At 43.4% G+C, this 21,779-nt stretch overlaps 1 long non-coding RNA gene across 1 annotated transcript; it reads right to left on the bottom strand.

Moving 5' to 3' along the window:
* Positions 1 to 847: 847 nt before the first annotated feature.
* On the bottom strand, positions 848 to 21,145 carry LOC115646710. The gene is made up of 5 exons (XR_003999108.1): positions 20,773 to 21,145; positions 11,743 to 11,859; positions 5,912 to 6,044; positions 2,258 to 2,525; positions 848 to 1,738 (listed from the first exon to the last, which is right to left on the bottom strand). It is a non-coding gene; the product is annotated as an uncharacterized LOC115646710 (long non-coding RNA).
* Positions 21,146 to 21,779: the final 634 nt, after the last annotated feature.

Here is a 21,779-nt window from a genome sequence, read left to right as displayed (position 1 = left end):
GCACATATTTGCCTTTTACAGGCTGCATGATTTCTTTCTTTCTTTTCACCTGCATCTGAGAGTACAATTCTCATTGCAGCTTGCCTATCTTTTGCTTTTTGTTTCCATGGTTCAATTTCTTGAACCAATTTCTCCTGCTCTCTTTTTATCTCACTCAGTTCATTTTGTGAATGAATAATCGGAACCATCTGAGTTAACATAGTTGCTCATAATGTATCAGCTTCTGCTTTTAAGCTAACTACCATATATATTCATTCATAAGCCAAATTTTTTTGGTAAAAAAGTGAAGTATCAAAGAGCAGGGGTCGGCTTATCAACCGCTGTACACCCAAATTTGACAATTTTAAGCTCTATTGAATGATTTAATTGAATATCTAATACATTGTCATTTTGTTTACCTGGAGCGTTTGCAGGCATGGAGCCCCTCAGCTCCCAGTGGCTGCGGTTTGCCGTTTCCAGCCAATGGGAGCTGTGGGAAGTGGTGGCCAGCACATTGCTTGGCCCATGCTGCTTCCCACAGCTCCCATTGGCTGGGAACGGCAAATTGTAGCCACTGGGAGCTGAAGGGCTCCATGCCTATAGATGCTCCAGGTAAACAAAATATCCTGACCAGTCAGCGTCTTACCCTGATGGGCCGGGAGCCAAAGTTTGCTAACCGATTGTAGATCGCTGATGATGGAACGTCAATTCTGGACTCACTTCTTTAAAAATTTGCTAAAATTTTATTTTTACTTGTCTATTTGTTATGCTATGATTAAGATAAAAGAAATATTAATATAAATAAAATGTATGGATATCGATTACATCATTTTTCTCAGTTCATGTCTATGTAAACAAAGCACTTAAAAACACGTGCTTCCCTAAAGTTCAATTTTCCTAGTACTAGCTGCTTGCTTTTCCTAGTATTTTTCTACTACGGGACTCTATTATAATTATTTTTATAGCACGTACTTATATTATTCATAAAATAATTTATTGATGTCTGTACTGCAGCCGTTTAAAGTTGAAAAGGCTTTGTTTAGTGGACTGGCTTGAAATGAAAGCTAAAAGAGCACTGCTGCAGAACTCCATTGCATTTGACGTTTGCATTTCACAAAATAATACACTTCACAAGTGAATCAGAAAAATATAATGAACGATAATACTATGGCACTGGTGTCAGACCACTACTATGTAATTTGATCTCTTCATGCATTTCTACCAATGGACCTTGTAAGTCTCGAGCCAATTTGAAAATATAACATGCAGAATCAATGGAATCTGTGATAAAATTTAAATAGCCTGTTATCGCCAAAGACGTGCCAATCTACAGGGCTGTTGGAAATAAAGAAAGAATAATAATAATTGGACAGTGATAAAGCAGGTGACATTTCTATATAAAGTCATACAAAATCTACAACTAAATTATTATTTTCTAAGATTTTCATACTAGTATTTAAAATAAACAGTGAATCAAAAGAAAACAGTCTGCTAATCAAGCAGCATTCAAATGTAAAGTTGTTGAATATGTAGAAGAAAACAATAATTGCGCTACAGCTTGTGAATTCTGTATCAATGGGAAGCAAGTAAGAGAATAGCAAAAAAATAAAACGACACTAAAAGACATGCCAAGAAGCAAGAAAAAATGTCCAACGAGGTGTGCTTCATTTCCTGAGCTGGAGAAAGATCTCAATGGTTGGGTGTTGAATGCTGACAAAATGGGTACGTCGTCACTAGAATTGGAATTCATCTGTGTGCTCTGCAAATGTTGAAAGATGAGAAATACAAGTCAGTAAAGCCGTCAATGTGTGTCGCATCAATGGGTTGGTGTACTCACTTCATGGCTGGGAAAGGCAAACCGCGGCCACTGGGAGCTGAGGGACTCCGTGCCTGTGGACACTCCAGGTAAACAAAATGTCCCATCCCACTAGCAGCTTACTCTGATGGGTCGGGAGCCAGTTTGCCAACCCCTGCAATATAGGGTCGACTTATGAAAGAGTCATACAGTTTTTGCCATTTTTATCTATCTATCCATCTTGGGGGGTCAGCTTATAAATGAACGGGCTAATGAACGAGTACATATGGTATTTCTTTATCCTATGTCTTTTTTTCTTTTCTTAACTTGTGTATTTCTCTTTTTAATTTATCTATTTCTAAACCCAATGTACTGGCTACATTTTTTAGCCCTTGTAAAGCAGCTTGCTTTTTCTCCCTTTACTGGGGTTTCCTGAGGGGGGAGAAGGAATTTTAAGTTGAACTCATTGTTCCAATTGCTTACACAGTTGCTGGTAAGCACTAGGCCGGGGTCCTCTTCGGGCTCCAGCAGCAAGAGAGATGTGTCTGTCTTCCTTGGTGGCTCCTGCCCAACTAAGCTTCAGGGCTGGCCTTTTATACTTCCTCTTCCTGTTTCGCCCTCTTCTTCTGGTGGGTGGGTGGCACCTTCCTTGCTCCACTCAGCAGGTGATGAGTTATAGTCCCTCCCTGTTAATCTCTGCGGGAGGCTATGCCTCCTCACTACAAGGAGTACAAATGTAGCATGCCGCTCACTAAAGTGAAAAGCAGGCCATGGTCAGCGTGACATATCATAATCAAATAAACACATGAGACAGGCATTTAATTTCACAAAAGCATGCTTCAAAACACTTGTTCTCCTTTCCTATTTCATAGTAACTTCTATTCAATTCTGTTCTTTCCCATGGGTGTTCTGAAATAGTTAAATAAAATCAATATCTGTGTGCAACCTTGTTGTTAATCTATATAATAAAATTGCAGGATTGTCACCCTGTATCATTCTGAAGCCTAGAATATTTTCTGTCAGGGTGAAATGATGGAAACAGCTACAAGCATGGCTGAAAGCACGTTTTATTTTGATTATTGCCAGGTTCAATCCTCACTAGGATTTTTGGTCTGTTACCAGTTTTTAAGTTCTCAGCCATTTTGACTTTATGAATTACACCTGTACAGTGTACAGCTACGGTAAGGCATTTATCTATGCCATGCCAAGAGTTTCCGTCCATTGTGACATCAGCGGTAACTCAACCAATCATCACCCTTACTCTACAGCTAATTTGCATACAAAAGATCCCTGGTTCTGTGAGGGAGACTGCATGGTGGATTACTTGCCCAACTGCCACGCCCATGCAACAGCTTTGTTTGGCTGCTAGTTTATAATAAAAGGTAACAATTTTTTTCATCATAATAAAGTCTTGCAGGCCCTAATGCAAAGTATAGCAGATATATCAAAGTCAGATATATATGTTTTGAATAACAACCACATTTGGTATGCAAATGATGGAATATTTAACCAGCTGGTCCATGAACCTCCTTGAAGTGGAGGTGGAGGCATTTCCCAGGCACTTATGGTGGCACCACAGAAAAGGCAATGCAGATGTTAGTACAGTTAATGCTAAGGGCTTTGGTATTTTTAGTTTAATTTCCTACACATTTCTTTACAGGTAATAGCTTGCAGAGCTTGTAAATTCCTTTGTCCACTAGAGATTGCTTGCTCCATAAACTTCAATAGTGGGGCTTATAAATTATTTCAGCAAATAAGTGTGAATTTAATTATCTGTGCATACAAATGTAGTGTTTTCATCACTGATTGCACAGCTATAGCATAAAGTAACTTTCTATAGTATATGTATTTCAAATGTTCAAATAACTTTGATATTTTAAACTGGACATTTTAGCAAAGTACAACCTACTTATTAGGGCTGATTTTTACACCAAATTTGAAGTTCTAGGGCCTGACTCTCCAGTGTTTTGACAGTTTTATGAGGGTGCCACTCAATTAAAGTCAATGGAGATATATTGGTATAATGAAGCTGAGAATTGGTTCCCTAAACTTCAGTCATTTGAGTTACCCAGTGCAAAATATGGTCTTTTGCAATGAGAAGTGAGAAATATGGTGGGGTGTGCTTATTGTTTTTTTACAGGGATAGGAGGGGTAAAGAGATTAACCTTTTCATAACTCAAAAATTGAAGAGTTTGCTAAAACTTTCAAAGGGATATTTATCTTGTAGCAGTGTCAGAGCACACAGAATTTCAGCCTAAAAAGTTTTGGAATGTTATGAGTGTGTGAAAATAGAGTAGAATGAAAGTCTCTCTCAGTTGTTCTACAACCAATGCAGCTCCACTACGATAACAGTGATGGAAGTGCTGGTGTAAAATAATTGTCAGTATTTTATCCGCTGTGTCAACTAACCCTGTTTAGAGCAGGTCTAGACAACATCAGTGCAATATCAACTGGAGAGTTTGAGAAAGTCCTGAGTGTAGACAAGGCCTAATAGTGCAACACCTGCAATGTAATTAATTATTTAGACCCTACAAAAATTACTGCATTAATTCACTGTTCTTTATAAATGCAACACTTGCATTGTTTGCACTATTTGTTGATGGCAAAGATATCTGCAGATTCCTTTTTGCAACTTTTAAATACCTCAATAATAGGTAGCTACAGGAACCATATGGACTGAAAGTGTTTTAAAATATACAGTTCTTTTGAACTAAATTAAATCTTAAGTACCTTTTTATTTATAAAGCATTTGATGGATTTGCATGCAATGCACTGTACGTGTTTTTGATTAAAACCGGTTTCAAAATGCAAAAACAAGGTACGGTACACTGTTTGAACTTCAAAATGAAAAAGTGGGCAACAACTTCTAATAATATAGTCTGAATTGCAAATTCTGCAATTTTCAGCCACAGAGTCGTGATGCAAAGCCACTGTAGTTTATTTTACGCTACCACTTAGGTTGTAGAATTTGTAACTCTGTATTTTATAAAGTCCTCTTGTTAGTCTGAAAGCCAAAATGGCTGAGAAGTTAAAAATTTTGTTGTTCAAAACTAACAAACATAAACATAGTTTTTGTGTGTGTGTTTCTCTTATGAAACTTTATTTTCTAAAACAAGATGGCTTAAACATATTCCAAAAGGTCTAAGATATCAATGAGTCTTCCTTGCTTTCATGACACGGACAGAAAATGAAATTTGTTTGTGTGTGTTGTCTTATTTCCAACAGTAAAGAGTTTTGAATATAAATATCTTATATATGACCTTTTAAACACTGTGAACCTCTATGATGCTCTGTAAATGTTTTATAATACAGAAAAGATTATCTCTGAAGACAGACAAAATGAAGTGAGGCAGTTCAAAGATTCCATCTCTTAAATTATGCTGTTTGAGTAACTGTGGATTTGACACTGTAGTCCTTACTAAAGCAAAACTTTATGGCTTCATATTCAGGTGTACTGAACATGCACACTCCACACAGAAATCAAGGAAAATTGACTCTGAGAATCGGGCCATTGTTGACTTCAGAGGGAATTTTGTACACTGGGAACTGTATAGGGCACTGATGGGCAGTTGGAAGGGTGCATAATCTGTGTGTGGCGGGGGGGAGGTGTTCAGAAAGTGGAAAAAACAAGAGAAAGTTATCAGTGATTCACAGCAAACAGCTTAAGGGCAAAAGATCAGGCTAAAATAACAAATGACAAATCGCTTTGTAGTGTGAATGGCAATGATCACTACACTTTGATGCTGGTTAGCGGTTTCCATTTTCATTCACTTAGAACTTTTTGAAATATTTGCTTTTCAGGTTGAAATTTTCCAGGCTTGTCCTCTAATCAAAAATTGGATGTTTTAAAAAAAGATTTTAAGCAAAAAAAAAAAGTGGGTTGGGCATTTCTAAGGTCAAGGACTGTGGAAAAAATATACTTTTCCCATAATAATTTTTGGCAACATTTTTATTATATCTATAGGCAAAATGGCTGGGGAGGGAAACCAGCATTTGGCATGGAAATAGCCCTCATCAGGGTGTGGTGCCTTTGAGAGTTCCAGTGAAATTTTGTTTTGATTTGACTTCAAAATCATATGCTGAGCTTGTGCAGTATATTTTACACAGACTTTCTAAAATTTTAAGATACACAACAACCTGCATTCATGGCTGATGTTGCCAAGACTGGACTGAACTATCCGGCAACCAGGAATTTGCCAAGTAGACTGGTGTCTGTCTCAGGTCTCACAGCTTTTCCTTCTAGGCTCAGCTTCCTTTGAGAGCTGCTGTGCTGTTTGTAGAAAGAAATGTGCTCTTTGGCTACTGGCAGAAATGGCTTCAGAGTTTCCATTAGTACATGCAGCCTGATCTAACCCCTGCCCTGCTTGCAATGGCTTCTCTCGAGGGTTGGGACCCCACCACCAACCCAGGCTGCTAAAATTGTTCCTCTGGCCTGGTCCACACTACAGCGTTAAATCGATTTAAACAGCGTTAAATCGATTTAACGCTGTACCCGTCCACACTACAAGGCACTTAAAATCGATTTTAAGGGGTCTTAAAATCGATTTCTGTACTCCTGCTCAACGAGAGGAGTAACCCTAAAATCGATATTACTATATCGATTTAGGGTTAGTGTGGATGGAAATCGAAGTTATTGGTCCCATTCTTTTACTGAGCTACCCAGAGTGCACCACTCCGGAAATCGATGGTAGCCTGGGACCATGGACGCACACCACCGAAGTAATGTGCCCTAGTGTGGACGCGTAAAATCGATTTTATAAAATCTGTTTTATAAAATCGATTTTATTAATTTTGATTTTACTCTGTAATGTGGACGTGGCCTCAGAGAAGCTGAGCCCTCTCTCTGTGTGTCCAGGTAAATATAGTGGCTCCTTTGTGTGGCTTCTGGTACTCCTTTGCCCACCTCCCCTGCCTCAAAGTCAGGCTGCTGGAGTAATTCTTTCTGAGGTTCCAGACCCCCTTTCATCCCTCCAGAGCTGGACCATCCAAGTGATTATGTTTCAGGGCTCAGACTAGGGTGACCACCCATCCCTAATTGTACATTTTGAGTCCCAATCCTGGATTGAATGACTCTGGAACACACAGGTGACTGCTTCCAAGCTCAACCCCCACTCAGTCCCAAGCTCCAACCCTACTCCACCCCTTCCCCAAGTTCTACCCCTTCCTACCACCGGTCAGCCCCAGGTCCCACCCCCACTCCACTTCTTTCCCCAAGGCCCCACCCTTGCCCCACCTCTTCCCGCCCAGTTCCATCCCCTCCCTTGAGCATGCCCCATCCCTGCTCCTCCCCCTCTCTCCCAGCATCTCCTGCACACTGCAGAACAGCTGATCTGTGGTGGGTGGGAGGCTCTGGAAGAGAGAGGGAGAAGTTAATCAGAAAGGCTGCTGGCAGGCAAGATCAGGGTGGGGGAGAAGAGGAGCTTGGCTGCCAGTGGGTGCTAAGTAACTGCTAATTTTATCCATGGATGCTCCTGGAGTACCCCTGGAGTCAGCATCTATGCCGGGACAGCATTTGTCCCTAATTCTCTGTGGTTCTGCTCTGTGCCTGCCGGAGGCTCAGGGATGGTGTCAACCTCTTTCTGGTGGGGGGGGAGGCAGACGTGGGGGACCAGAAGCTAGAGCTGGACAGTAGTAAGAGCCACTCAGGTGCTAGGACAGCCCCAGATCTTCCACGTGTCCTGGGCAGAGTGCTCCAGGCAGAGGGGACATGGGATGGGGGCTGCTCTTAGGCACCCCAGCACCCCTCTCCGCAATCCAGGGCATGTGTACGTAGCTATATGGCTGGGAGATTAGATGCATGTGTTGGTGAGTATATGTGTGGCTGAGTGACTATAGGTACTTGAATATAGATGTCTTATTAGATGTGGTTAACTGAGTGATAATGAATGAGTGGTTATGTGAAAGAGAGGGAAGGAAAAATGCATGAGTTCAGAGAATTAATACATCTGTGTGTGAAGGTCGAAAAAATTTCTAATAAGAAAAAGAAAAAGAAATGTCAATAACAGAAATCAAAGGAGAAAAAGGACAGATAAAATAGCAGAAAATAAGGCAGGATTTGGGTGGGGGGGAATGTAAATTAAAGTTAAAGGCAATGTGCCTTCAGAAACAAGGGAGAAAATTCAGTCCATACTTTCTGATTTTATTTAATAGCTGCGGAGTCAGAGGAAAAGCCATGGAAGCTTAAGATTTCTTTGAAGTATGGGATGTAATGGAAGAAATTGAAATGAAAGCATATAACACATTAATATTTCGTTTGGTTTTACAGAAACTTGACCCCAAGAAATAATATAACATATGAATAATATTGATATTCATCTGTGTCCAGCAATAAAGTGAGACTATATATCACTATATAACTGATCTTGAAAGTAATCATGTAACTTTGGAGAACACATTCTCGGATAAAGGACAGTGTTGTTTGTAAGAATGATTGTTACAAGATTCAGTTAACATTAACTAAAGCAGTAGATATCTGCTAAACTACTGAAAGTTATAAATGTAAAATATGATATGACAAGAGATAAATACTTCTGTTTTTTTGGATGCATCCAGTAAACTCTGGCAAATGCTCTAGCATTAAGGAAGTTCCAAATATCTATCTCATTAGCCTTACCAATTGGAATATAAAATATTCCTGTATCTTGTTTTTCTGTAACTTTTAGTATCTCTACAATTTCAAAATTGTTTTACAAAAAGATAGACCAGATGATGCCAGCATTTGTGATATTCTGATTTTATATCAGACTAAGTAAAGTTCTAATTGGAGAGAAAATAGGCTTTGAAATTCCCAGCAGTGTGAGATCAGAGTGGCAATCTTAGTAAAAGGTTGGTGGTTCTTACTTATTCAAGTACTGGTCCGATGTCCATTTAAGTCAAAGGAAACACTTCACTCAAGCCAATCTGAGTTCCAAAACACCATATGGGAACAGAAAGTATGTGCACACTTACATACTGCTCCAGCAAGAGAGATTGTGTCACTAATCCATATACTTTAGGAATAGTCAACATTTAAAATAAACTCTGATTCTGTCACTTATTTTTCTACAGAATCCAGGGTGTTGTCATGTTGTAACAGCCTTTATTTTGGTAATGCAGATAAGAAGAGTGCAGCTCTACTTAAATATCTGATGCACTGGATGTGTATGAGTTCATGTACTTAGAACCTTCTATCTTTATTAAACTTTTTTTTAAAAAAAGCAAAATGCATATGTGCAAAACAGCATTTTCAGATGTTAACTTTATTTGTAAATAAAATGTCTTCAAATATATGAAAGCTACTAGTCCTCAATGGATAAATCCATGCCAAGGGTTTTTTTTTAAACCTTAAACTTTAATAATTAAATCTTCTTTATGGCTTATTTACTATTTAGGTCAGTGCTGTTCTAGTCTTCTTTTACCATCCTTAACATTATAGTAGCTGCAGGCCTTCCAGCTGTACATTAAGTGATGTGACTAACATCTTTTATGTGTAAGCCTGTTTTCTTTCTCATCCTTTCCCTGGAGGGAGAATTGTATGAATAGTGGAGTGTTTTGGTAAGCTGTGTGTTCTTTTTGTTTGTTTGTTTGTTTTAAATGCACATGCTGCTATATGTTTGTTAGAGAAGGCAAGTTTGAAGAAGTGCATCTTGGACTTGGAGCAGAAGGTTGGGAGGTTCTATTGGTCCTTAGTTACTGTGGGAATTCATTCTGCAATCTTGGACCAGCTTCTAATAAAGCTTTGTCTTCTGGTACAGACAAGCTTTATCCTTATGGCAGAAAGTTCAAGTGGGATTGAGGAGTGGATTGATCAGCCATGGTCTTCAATCCAGAGCTTTTGGCAGTCTCTTGATATAGATATGATGGATATGGGATGGATCACTTGATGATTTCCTGTTCTGTTCATTCCCTCTGAAACACCTGGCATTGGCTGCTATCGGAAGACAGGATACTGGGCTAGATGGACCATTGGTCTAACCCAGTATGTCCATTCTTATGTTCTTATGCTGGCTGGTCCAGGCTATGGAGTGCCTTGAAGGTAAGGACAAAGATCTGGAACTTAATTCAGTATTCTGTGGGAACCCAGGGTGGAAAGCGAAAAACAGAGAACTGGTTTCATGTGCATTTATTACTTCTGATTTCATGATAACTAAACAGGGACTTGAAGCTGAAGGTAGACTACACATTAGTGACTTGGTCTAATATGTGGCCTTATTTGTCCTCAAATAACTACACTGAAGTCAGTAATTACATTATTAACTTAGTCTTAGAAAATGTAGACCCCAATCTCTTCTCTTTCTTTGAAGGGCCAGCCTCCAAAAAATCTAGTAGGCCAGTTAAAGACAAGGTCTTTGACTTAATCCTTACTGGCCTTTCATGAGATGGTGGCCACAGTAGAACCCAAGTCAGGGAGGGCCCAGGCAGTATTTGCCAATTTAGTCTTTAATCTACCTCAGCTTTGTTTCTTTTTTGCTAACTCTTCCCTGAAATTTCATTTATCTAAAACTGTGTTATTGTTTTTGTTAGTCTGATTATTGTATAGTATACAGGAGCATCATCTGTATGACCAGCACTATATACAAGTAATTTATCACAGGGTACTTTATCATCTTTGTAGGGGAAGCCAAGGGAATGTTTTTATATTTCACTGATTTTTTTTTTATATCAGTCAAGGAAAACTACATGCAGTGGAAAATGCACTCTGTCTTACAATTAGCACTCATTTTAACTTCTATAATTTGTACCACATTAAGACCACAACACCTAAAACATACTACAGAAAATATAGGCATGACTAAATGAATGTAAAGCAGTGATTTCTGCTTTCCTAAGAATATTAACTTCTTTGACTAAGAGGCATGGCTATTTGGTTACATACAAGATGTTTTTTTATTAGTAGAGAATATGTGCTTTCAGGCACAGGAAGGTTTATCTCTCATGTTGGCTTGCTTCATCTCTTCAGTGTTATCAGGGCATATGTATGTTGAGTAACTTCCATTTCACTCAACAAAAGTTAGCTAAATTCTAAAGTAAGTGAAGCAACAAATGCAGGAAGAGGAAATGACCAGTTTTCAGCTTACATCAGACTAGGTAAAAACAATTACATTCAATTTTATTAAACTGACTCTACTTTATGGGATTTTGTCACAGGGTAGACTGGGCCCTTTAAGAGAGAACTACTCCAGCCCAACTGTAGCTCATTAACAAGTCCCTATGAAACCTGTTAGAGGACTAGGTGTCCCCTCTAAAGAACTAGAGGGTAACAGGAAAAGAAAGGTGGACTGGTGTGGCTAGGGTGGGCGAGTGGAAGATGGAGGATTTTTCTGACCTCAAAGTCACTTTGAAACTGAAGAGTTTATTAAAGAGGGAGAATGAATACAAAGAGGGTGGGGGTGGGGGAGAAAATAGAAGAGTATGGTATGGTAATCTTTTAGTTGAATGTAAAACAAAGAGCAAGCTAATAAACTGCTAAAAACTAAAATAGTAGGCAAAGTTAAAATAAATTGCCAGCTACCAAAGATGACTGAAATAAAGGGTTAATATATGGAGTGCCATTAAAACTGACCAATGATGAGATAATCAAAAGCATAAAAGAAGATCAAGTGTTAGTAAATAAGTGATTAATTAGTGAAAGAGAGGAAAGCAAGCCATTACATTTGAGGGAGAAACCCTACCTGACCAATTAACACTAGGGTTACAGACTAACACAGCTACCACTCTGAAACCTGTCACTAGGGTTTCAGATATTCAGAACCAAGTCATATATCCCCCTTCCTTAACCTGTTATAAGCATCAACAGGTATGGGCATGTAGTAGCTGTTTGTAAAGGCAAAAGAAGATGCAGTCAATGCGTGGAAGAAAGACTATGAAAATAGTACAGAAGGGACAGAGGTCAAATGTAGTAATTCCAGTGGTACCCAGATTCTGGCATATAGAGGGTGTCTTAAGACAAGCTAAAGAGTTACAAAAGACAAAAATTGTTAATAACATACCTTATACAGAAACTGTAAGAAGACTCTCAAAGCATCAGGTGCAGAAGGAAGAAACAACCAGCACAAGAAAAGTGGAATTGCAGAAACAGCCGCATTCTATGAGGAATATGATAGATACTGTGGAATGAATAGACTACTATTAATAAAAAAAGAAAGATTTATTGCATTAATGATAGAAGTGATACACTGTACATCACAGACTGTGGAAAAAATCAGAAATTATAGCAAGGGCAGTGGAAAAATACTTGTACATTAGCAGCTTGTCAATGGACTGAATTCATGCAATTTTGAATAAAGTTAAGGGGAAAATATAATTAGTATGGGGATCTCAGTCTTTTGTTGGAATGAGCACAGTTTGACAGCACATGGTCAAGAACTAAAAGAAAATATCCTGGAAATGAAAACTAAACCAGATGTCATATGTATCCAGAAAACATTTAAAATTGCTTTTAAAATTCCAGGGTACATTGCCTTTGGGCAAGACCAAAAACTAAGAATAGGAGGAAGCATTTGTACTTTCATAAGGGAAAGGTTAAACTACATAGCAGTAAAGAATGAAGAGCTCTAAAATATGCTGTTGAGATCCCAATGCAGAAGAGTAATACTACTTTAAGGATTTATAATATCTATAACCATGTGGGAAATTAGAAGGTTTGGAGCTACAAGAAATAGTAATGAATGCTAAAAGAGATATATTGTATACAGTGACCTAAATAGTCATAATAAATTGTGGGGAAGTAAGACAACTAATGAAAATGATGCATGCTTAGAAAAATATTTTCATCAATGAAATCTACTGGCTTTAAATGATGGCATCACATCTTGATTTAATACCCTAGATCATGGGTGGGCAAACTACGGCCTAGGGGCCGCATCCGGCCCTCCAGACATTTTAATCCAGCCCTCGATTTCCCGCCAGGGGAGCAGGGTCCAGGGCTCGCCCCGCTCTGGTGCTCCAGCCAAGGAGTGGAGTCAGGGGCTTGCCCCACTCCGTGCAGCTTCCAGAAGCAGCAGCATGTCCCTGCTCTGGCTCCTACACGCAGGGGCAGCCAGGAAGCTCTGCACACTGCCCCTGCCCCAAGCGCTGCCCCCACAGCTCCCATTGGCCAGGAACTGTGTCCAGTGGGCGCTGCGGGGCGGCGCCTGTGGACAGGGCATCGCACAGAGCCGCCTGGCTGCAGCTCCGTGTAGGAGCTGGAATGGAGGCATGCCACTGCTTCTGGGAGCTGCTTGAGGAAAGTGTCGCCTGGAGCCTGGACCCCTGACTCCCTCCTGCGCCCCAACCCCCTGCCCCAGCCCTGATCCTCCTCTCACCTTCTGAACCCCTCAGTCACAGCCTGGAGCACCCTCCAGCATCCCCAGCACAACCCCAGAGCCTGCACCCCCAGCTGGAGCCCGCACCCCCTGCCTGCACCCCAACCACCTGCCCCAGTCAGGAGCCCCCTCCTGTACCCATAACTCCTCATTTCTGGCCCCACCCAAGAGCCTGCACCCTCAGCCAGAGCCCTCACCCCCTCCCACAACCCCCAATTTTGTGAGCATTCATGGCCCCCATACAATTTCCATACCCAGATGTGGCCCTCGGGCCAAAAAGTTTGCCCACCCCTGCCCTAGATGCTAGCTTTTCCTGCTTAGACCTGAGAATTATAACAGCAGTATTGAAAGTAAATGTAACTGGGAAATAAATAAGGAACAAGGAATGGGAAGTGATCAATTCTTTATACTTTTCAAGGGCAAGGTCAGGTTGAAGGTAAGGGAAAATTTCTCACCTGGAATTTTAAGAAAGCAATTATACAAGTAAATGTACTGAATTTGCGAATAATCCTTGTGTGAATGATGTTATAGAGAATTTCAATTATAATATATCAAAGGGATTAATAGCAGCAGCTACTGTAGCCATAATTAGGATACTGAAGTACCCCAAAACTGAAAACTCACTTTCATGGTGGAATGAGTAGTGCAAAAGAGCAGTTAAAAAAAGGAACCACGTCTACAAAAAATGCAATGAATAGTGAAGATCTAATGAAGTATAAAACAAGTAAGGCTACAACACAAAAATATTTTTAAAAATCAGTTGGACGAAGTTCTGTAGGCAGAAAAACAAAGATATTACAACATCAGAAATATACAGGCAAATTGGAAAATGAATGGAATTCCGACTGAGTAGCCACATCCCAGGTCTTGTTGGGACTCATAACATAGTTACAAATTCTGATTATTAGAGAGCAGAAGTTTTAGCAGAAACTTTGAGGGGTATGTAATGTTGAAAACCAAAGTGAAGATTTTCTCCAAATTAAAAGTCAATTCACTGAAGAGAATCATGATCTATTATGCAGTTGGGGTAAACATGAAGATACTGTAGTGAATGAATGGTTTTGTATGCAAGAACCTGGAAAAGCTATTGATATCAGCAAGAACACAGCCCCAGGTAAAGATAATATATGTAACATAAGGTTTAAATATCTCTTCAAAAGCAGTTTGAGAGTTATTGCAATTATTTAATACTATATGGGGAAAAAGGAGTGATACTGGGGTAGAATGGAAACATGCAGTAGTAATCATAGGTGCCAACTCTGTGGGTGCTCTGGGGCTAGAGTACCCATCGAAAAAAATGGTAGGTGCTAAGCATCCACCAGCCACAGTGGTTTGGCGGCACCCCCAATTAGCTGTTTGGTGGCTGACGGAGGGGCTTAGGGAGGGCAGAGAGCAGCGAGCGGGTGGGTACCTCAGGAAGGGGGCAGAGCAGGTGTCATAAACAGATAGTTAAGGGTTAATGTCTCTTTTACCTGTAAAGGGTTAAGAAGCTCTGTAAACCCGGCTAACACCTGACCAGAGGACCACTAGGGGGACAAGATACTTTCAAATCTTGGTGGAGGGAAGTCTTTGTTTGTGCTTTTTGTTTTGTTCGTTGTTCGCTCTTGGGACTAAGAGGGACCAGACATACATCCAGGCTCTCCAAATCTTTCTGAATCAGTCTCTCATGTTTCAAACTTGTAAGTAATTAGCCAGGCAAGGCATGTTAGTCTTATGTTTGTTTTCTCAACTTGTAAATGTTTCTTTTTGCTGAAGGATTTTACCTCTGTTTGCTGTAACTTTGAACCTAAGGCTGGGGGGGGGTCCCCTCTGGTCTATAGGAATCCGATTACCCTGTAAAGCATTTACCATCCTGATTTTACAGAGATAATTTTTACCTTTTCTTTCTTTAATTAAAAGCTTTCTTTTTAAGAACCTAATTGATTTTTCCTTGTTTTAAGATCCAAGGGGATTGGATCTGAACTCACCAGGGATTGGTGGGGGGGAAAAGAGGGGGGATAGCTAATTTCTCCTTGTTTTAAGATCCAAGGGGATTGGATCTGGACTCACCAGGGATTGGTCGGGGGGAAAAGGAGAGGGGATAGCTAATTTCTCCTTGTTTTAAGATCCAAGGGGATTGGATCTGGACTCACCAGGGACTGGTGGGGGGGGGAAGGAGGGGGATGGTTAATTTCTCCTTGTTTTAAGATCCAAGGGGTTTGGATCTGTGTTCACCAGGGAATTGGTAAAGTCCCTCAAGGCAACCCAGGGGAAAACACAGAGTGCCCTAGACACTGAAATTCTGGGTGGTGGCAGGGTTACCAGATCTAAGCTATTAATTAAACTTAGAAGTGTCCATGCAGGTCCCCCACATCTGTACCCTAAAGTTCAGAGTGGGGAAAGAAACCTTGACAGCAGGGGTGAGAATAAGCAGAAGAGAGGGTGGGGTTTTAGGGAGGGGGACAAAGCAAGGGTGGGAGAAGGCAGAGTGAGAACAGGGCTTTGGGGGAGGGGTAGAGTGGGAGCGAGGCCCCTGGGCAGAGTGAGGGGTGGAGCACCCCAAGGGAGAAAAGAAAAACTCAGCACCTATGGTAGTAATTCCAATACAAAAATGAGGCAAACTATCCACAGAAGTGGATGCCCATAGACTAATTGCCCTTAGGTCTAGTCTGGGCAAAATTACAGAGAGAATGGTGAAAGATTGGTTGTCTATTTGGAAAATAATGGTATTACAGATATGGTGCAGAGTGATTTTAGGAGAGGAAGATGCATCACTGATCACATTACGAAGTTATAAATTGAAATACAAAAAAGTCTGAGGCACAAGGGTTTCATGATTGCTGTCTTTCTAGATACTGACAAGGCATATGACATGCTATGGAGGGAAAGCTTGCTGTACAAAGTAGTCAAGTCAGAGGGGTAGGCATGTTAGTCTGGATCTGTAAAAGCAGCAAAGAGTCCTGTGGCACCTTATAGACTAACAGATGTATTGGAGCATGAGCTTTCGTGGGTAAATACATGCATCCAACAAAGTGAGTATTCACCCACGAAAGCTCATGCTCCAATACGTCTGTTAGTCTATAAGGCGCCACAGGACTCTTTGCTGCTTGTACAAAGTAGGTACACTAGAGATAAAGGAAAAATGTATGGATGACCGTTGATTTAATGGGGCCTACAAACCCCACACTGTGACGAGGCAGAAGGGAGAGGGGATCCTCTCCTGCCTACAGGCAAGCAGCCTGACCACACCCGCATGCAGCTGCCACAATTGTCAATCATGGAGGCAAGCACCTTCAGCTGCAACCAATAAGGGAAACAAGGCCTGCTATGAAAGGAGAGCTCAGCGAAAGTGACGAGGCAGGAAGGTCTGGGACAGTGAAGGGGTAATAGCTTTGCACTAGGCTGTTTCCAAGTTCCAAAAACATAGCTCAAAGAGACCACAGCAGACCACTAAGCCTAAATAGAGGCTAGGGGCCAACCAAAGAAAACCAGACAGGGAGCAGTAGAGATGACTGAAAAACAGCGGGGAATTGTTGCCGTCTGTAGCTTCCAGGGGAGCCCAGGACAGACAACATGGAAAATGTGGCGAAAGCTGTGCAGCTCTGTTCATAGTAGCCAAAAAAGGCGAGAAATGGTTAGATGAAAGAGTAGACAGGAAGACGAGAGGACATGCGAGGTGGATTCATAGTACCAGGAGACAGGCGGTGCACCGTGCTGCGTTGTCTGTTGGTAGTAAGGCGTCTGCCGTAGCTTTCATGGAAGGAGGAGTGAGTGACGGCACACACCCAGAAATACCCGCGACAATGTTTTTGCCCCATCACGCACTGGGAGCTTAACTCACAATTCCAATGGGCGGCAGAGACTGCGGGAACTGTGGGATAGCTTCCCACAGTGCACCACTCCAACATTCGATGCTAGCCTTGGTACCGTGGACACACTACCAAATTCACGTGCTTTAGCGGGGACACACAACACCGAATGTATTAAATCGCTTCCGAAAATTCAAATAAAATAAGTTCGAATTAATTTCGTACTGTAGACGTACCCTCAGTCAAGTCTACTTCAGCATAGAAAAGAAAGATGTGGCAAAAGAGTCCTTGCCTGGGAGAAGAGTTTGGGTCTAGCAGTCAGAGCAGAAGTTTGAACCCCAGCTAGGAAAAACTGGAAGTGACAGCTTCATGAAGAGCAGACTGGGACAGAAGACAAGCTCTGGCTGTGGTTGGAGATGCCAGAGCTGAGTATGAACTTTTGTGTTGCAATGTTGGAGTTTATTTTGGGACCCTGGGGATAATTTTGAACTGTTTCTATTATTAAACCAGCCCCAGGCAAGGGTGATATAAGCCATAAGAAAGAGTGTGAAGTTTGTAAGGGGCCCTGAAGACAGAAAACAAGAGGCAGGATGCTGTAGTGCCACCCAGGGTGCTCAGGAGATGGCTGACCCTGTTACAGGCTTGACATAATAGCTAAGGTTCCAATGCTGCAAACATGCATGCACTTAATTCTATACATGCAAGTAGTTCCAATGAAATTACACATGTATGCATGAGTGTCTCTTTGCAGGGTGGGACCTAATACACTATTTAGGTTACTAATGAGTCTCCTGTGTGTAGACCTGATGCTCTATGCCAGTGTTTTTCAAAGTTTGGGTCCTGACCCAGTACTGGGTCGTGGCATGTAAGGTATTGGGTCGCCTTGCTCAGCACCCAGGGACCCTTGCGGCTCTAGTCAGCACCGCCGACCGGGACATTAAAATGCTATCAGTGATACTGCCCAGCTAAGGCAGGCTAGTGCCTCTCTGTTCTGACACCACGCTGTGCCCCGGAAGCAGCCAGCAGCAGGTCCAGTTTCTAGGCAGGGAGGCCACGGGGCTCCATGCCCTACCCCCACCCTGAGCACGGGGGGGAGGGGTGTCGGTGCCTGCAGGTGAGAGCCGTGCGGAGCTGCTTGTGTACCTTCGCCTAGGAGCTGCACTTACTGCTGGCTGGTTCCGGGGTGCAGCGCAGTCCATGGTGCCAGGACAGGCCTGCCTCTGCACCTCAGCTGCACTTCTGACCAGGAGATGCTGGAGGTAAGTCCGTGCCCCAATCCCCTGCCTCATCCCTGAGCCCCCCCAAACCTGGAACCCCTTTCTGCACCCCAAACCCCTCTTCCCGGCTCTACCCCAGAGCCTGCACCCCTGAGCCCCTTCCACACCCTTGCCCCAGTCCTGAGCCCCCCCCAAACCCAGAGCTCCTCCTCCACCACCCCTCATCCCTGGCCCCACCCCAAAGCTGCACCCCCAGCCCAGAGCCCTGACCTCCTGCACCACAACCCCCTGCCCTACACCAGAGCTCCCTCCCACCCTGAACTCCTCATTGCCGGCCCCACCCCGCAGCCCTCACCCCCACACCCGAACCCTCTGCTCCAGCCTTGAGCCCCTCCCATACCCCAAACCTCTCATCCCTAGCTCTGATGGGTTGTGGGCATCAACCATTTTCTTCAACTAGGTTCCCAGAAAAAAAATTAGAAAACCACTGCTCTATGCCATCAGTGTCTGCTCTTCAAATTACAATTTGTCTTCTTTCTGAGTTCTTTGTTGCTGAATCTGTCCCTTTCAGATTTAAAAAAAAAATGTACACTTTAACTGCCATTTTCTTTAACTATTATGGCTATAAAGATAATTTTAGCTGTATTTGTGACAGATTACTTGCTGCATCACATACAAAACCCTTGCACAAATATGCACATACAATACACCCTCTTGTACATGGTCATGGTATGTTCTTTTTGGACTGCAGTTGTTCAAACAGAATACTGCTATTTCAAAGAGCAACCAACCCTGCACTCAAGGTTTTGTGGTAGCAGCCAGCAGGAAATGAGTTAAATCAAATATCCGTACAAGTATTCTGCAGTCAATGTACTTCAACAAAAACTTTATATAATTAATTTATATCACTGGAGGTACACAGTTACGGCTAAGAAAAAAACAAATATAATGCATTGGTTCTACATTTGATAGACAATATCATATTGTTAAACTTTTCCTTATTTAATGACTAGTAGTCTTCATAAAACAAGTTTTATATAAAACAGTTTTTATAACCGCAACAGGAATCAAGGAGTCAACTGAATTTGCACAGAGACCTCTCCAGGAAGATATGCAATGAGTAGGGCCCTACCAAATTCATGGTCCATTTTGGCCAATTTCACGGTCATAGGATTTTTTAAATGGTAAATTTCATGATTTCAGCTATTTAAATCTGAAATTTCAAGGTGTTGTTCAATTGTAGGGTCCTGACCAACGTTCCCTCCAATTTTTCCAATCCATGTGTGGAATGAATGTTATTATGTGCAGCAATATGGAGGTGATGCATGGCCAGGGTGGGGCCAAGGGGTTCGGAGTGTGGGAGCAGGCTCAAGGCTGGGGCAGAGGGTTCGGGTGTGGGGAGTGAGGGGTTTGGGATGCAGGCTGCCTGGGGCTGCAGTGGGGAGAGAGGACTCACCCCAGCCCCTCTCCCTGCCACAGTCCTGGGGCTGAGGGAGAGGTGTCTGGCCCTGCCAGGGCTGTAGGTGTGGGGGATAGGCATCTGGCCCCGCTACAGTCCTAGGGCTGTCTGTGTGGGAGAGGCATCTGGCCCTGAGGCTGGAGAGGGGCTAGAGGAGAGGCATCTGGCCCCGCCACAGCCCCTGGAGCTCTGGGGGCGGGGGGAAGAGGCATATGGCCCTGCCGCAGCCCCGGGGCTGGAGGGAGAGAGAGGCATCTCTTCTTGCTGCTCCGCAGCCGCAGGGCTGGGGGAGTTGCCGCACATCCCAAGCTTCCCTGTCACCACACCCTACCTCAGCACATGCCCGAGTGCAGCAGTGTGCATGCCTTTGCGGCCCTTGGTGGCCTCCTGCATGGCCGTGGATGTGTGCACCTTAGAGGGAATGTAGGTCCTGCCCAAAAAGGAGTTGTGAGGTAGTCGCAAGGTTATTCTAGAAGAGGCTGTGGTACTGCTACTCTTACTTCTGCGCTGCTGCTGGCGGCGGTGCTGCCTTCAGAGCTGAGCAGCTGGAAAGTGGAGGCTGCTGGCCGGGTGGAGCCCAGCTCTGAAAACTGAGCTGCTGCCAGCACCACAGGAGTAAGGGTGGCAATACCATGACTCCCTAAAATAACCTTGTGACACCCAACTTCCTTTTGGTCTCCCCAGTTTGAGAAACACTGGTCTCCCCCCATGAAATCTGTATAGTACAGGGTAAAAGCACATACAAGACCAGATTTACTGGTGGGGAGACCACATTTCATGGTCCATGACATCTTTTTGACAGCTGTGAATTTGGTAGCCAGTAATGAAGCTATACTACTTGATTAATTAATAAGGAACATCCCTTTTAATTATGTTCCAAATTAATATTTGTTCATAGATACTCTACTTTGTCAAAATGAAGTAGCAATGCAAGAAATACTGTACAGGTGAGGTGATCAATAACATGTCTTTCTAAACTTCCTGATGTATTAATTTTACTTTCTCAGTCTGTTCTACATGTGAGTCTTGGCTGATTGTAAACTGCAGACTACTATGGACTGTGTTCAGGGAAGCAGACTTTGCGCTAGCGACACTCCTTCCCGGCCAAATGTCCACTCCCAGTCTACGTGCCCTGGACATTTTATGCAACTGCTAATTCTGCTTGCACGCTAAATTTGAAATCGGGGAGATGGGAGTAGAAAGACAGCATTAGTAGACTCCGGATGATGTAAAGATAAATCAAGAAACGTACCTCTCTAATAATAAATGGGAGAGGCGCTTGAACTGCATAGTGGGTGAGAGCACACTGGCAAAACAGCAACATCCTTTTTAAGGCGACATGAGCAGTTTTTAAAGGGAACAACTCTGCAGCAGTCCACACTCTTGAAAATGCAGCCTGCGTCAGCTGCAGTTTCCCATTAAACTAGTGCCGCGACTCCTTTTCTGTAACTGCGCTTAACTGCCTTGTGCAATAGACAACCCCCCGCAGAAGGGCCCTATCCTGAAGCCCTCGCTCACCCCGGGCTCTAACTTCCACAGCAGTTTCGAGGGGTGGGCCGCGAAGGGGGCAAGACGTGTCACAAGTCTCCGATTCTGCAGCATCTCCGCCTCCTGCCACCTCAGCGTTCCGCAAGCGGTGATTGGCCCACAAGAGATCGCTCGCGTACCTTCCAGCGGCGAAAGAAAACGGAGGCGCGTGGGCATCCGGGTACCAGGCGCGCTGCCACCCGTCAGTTCCTGCTCGCGCGTGCTCGGCAGCCGTTGAGTGGTGGGCTTGAGGAAAGCGAGCTTCCTCCCCTCCCCCTCGGGCTCGCTCTTCCGTAGCGCATGCGCGTTTGATTCCGGCCCTTTCGGGCTGTTTAAACAGGAAGGCGGACATATTTGTGCGAGTTTTCGCCTCATTCCCGGAGGTAGCGGCGGCCGGACCTTGCTTCGCTTCCTTTTTGCCTTTTCCTTTCCGTAGCCTCGCTTGGTCAATTCCCTGGGAGAAGCGGCGTCCCCTGACTGGTCTGTGAGGGAGGGAGGGAGGGAGATGGGTGAGGGGCCAGGGCTGGAAGTTGCGGCGAGTTGAAGCGCAGCTCCCGGCCGGGGGCTGAAGTAGGGCGGCGAATCCCTGCGGGGCCGGTCAGGAGGGGCGCGGGGGAGCCGAGGAGGAGCCGCCGGGAGCAGGCAGCGAGGAAGGAAGATGCTGCCGTCGCTCCGCTGAAGCCGGCCGTGCCCGAGGGGTGTCGCCGCGCTCGAGGGGGGGCCACTTCTCCG

The sequence above is a fragment of the Gopherus evgoodei genome, chromosome 2 (genome assembly GCF_007399415.2).
Source record: "Gopherus evgoodei ecotype Sinaloan lineage chromosome 2, rGopEvg1_v1.p, whole genome shotgun sequence".
Lineage (NCBI taxonomy): Eukaryota > Metazoa > Chordata > Testudines > Testudinidae > Gopherus > Gopherus evgoodei.
The sequence above is the reverse complement of the archived record's forward strand: the minus strand, read 5'-3'. Positions and strand labels throughout refer to the sequence as shown.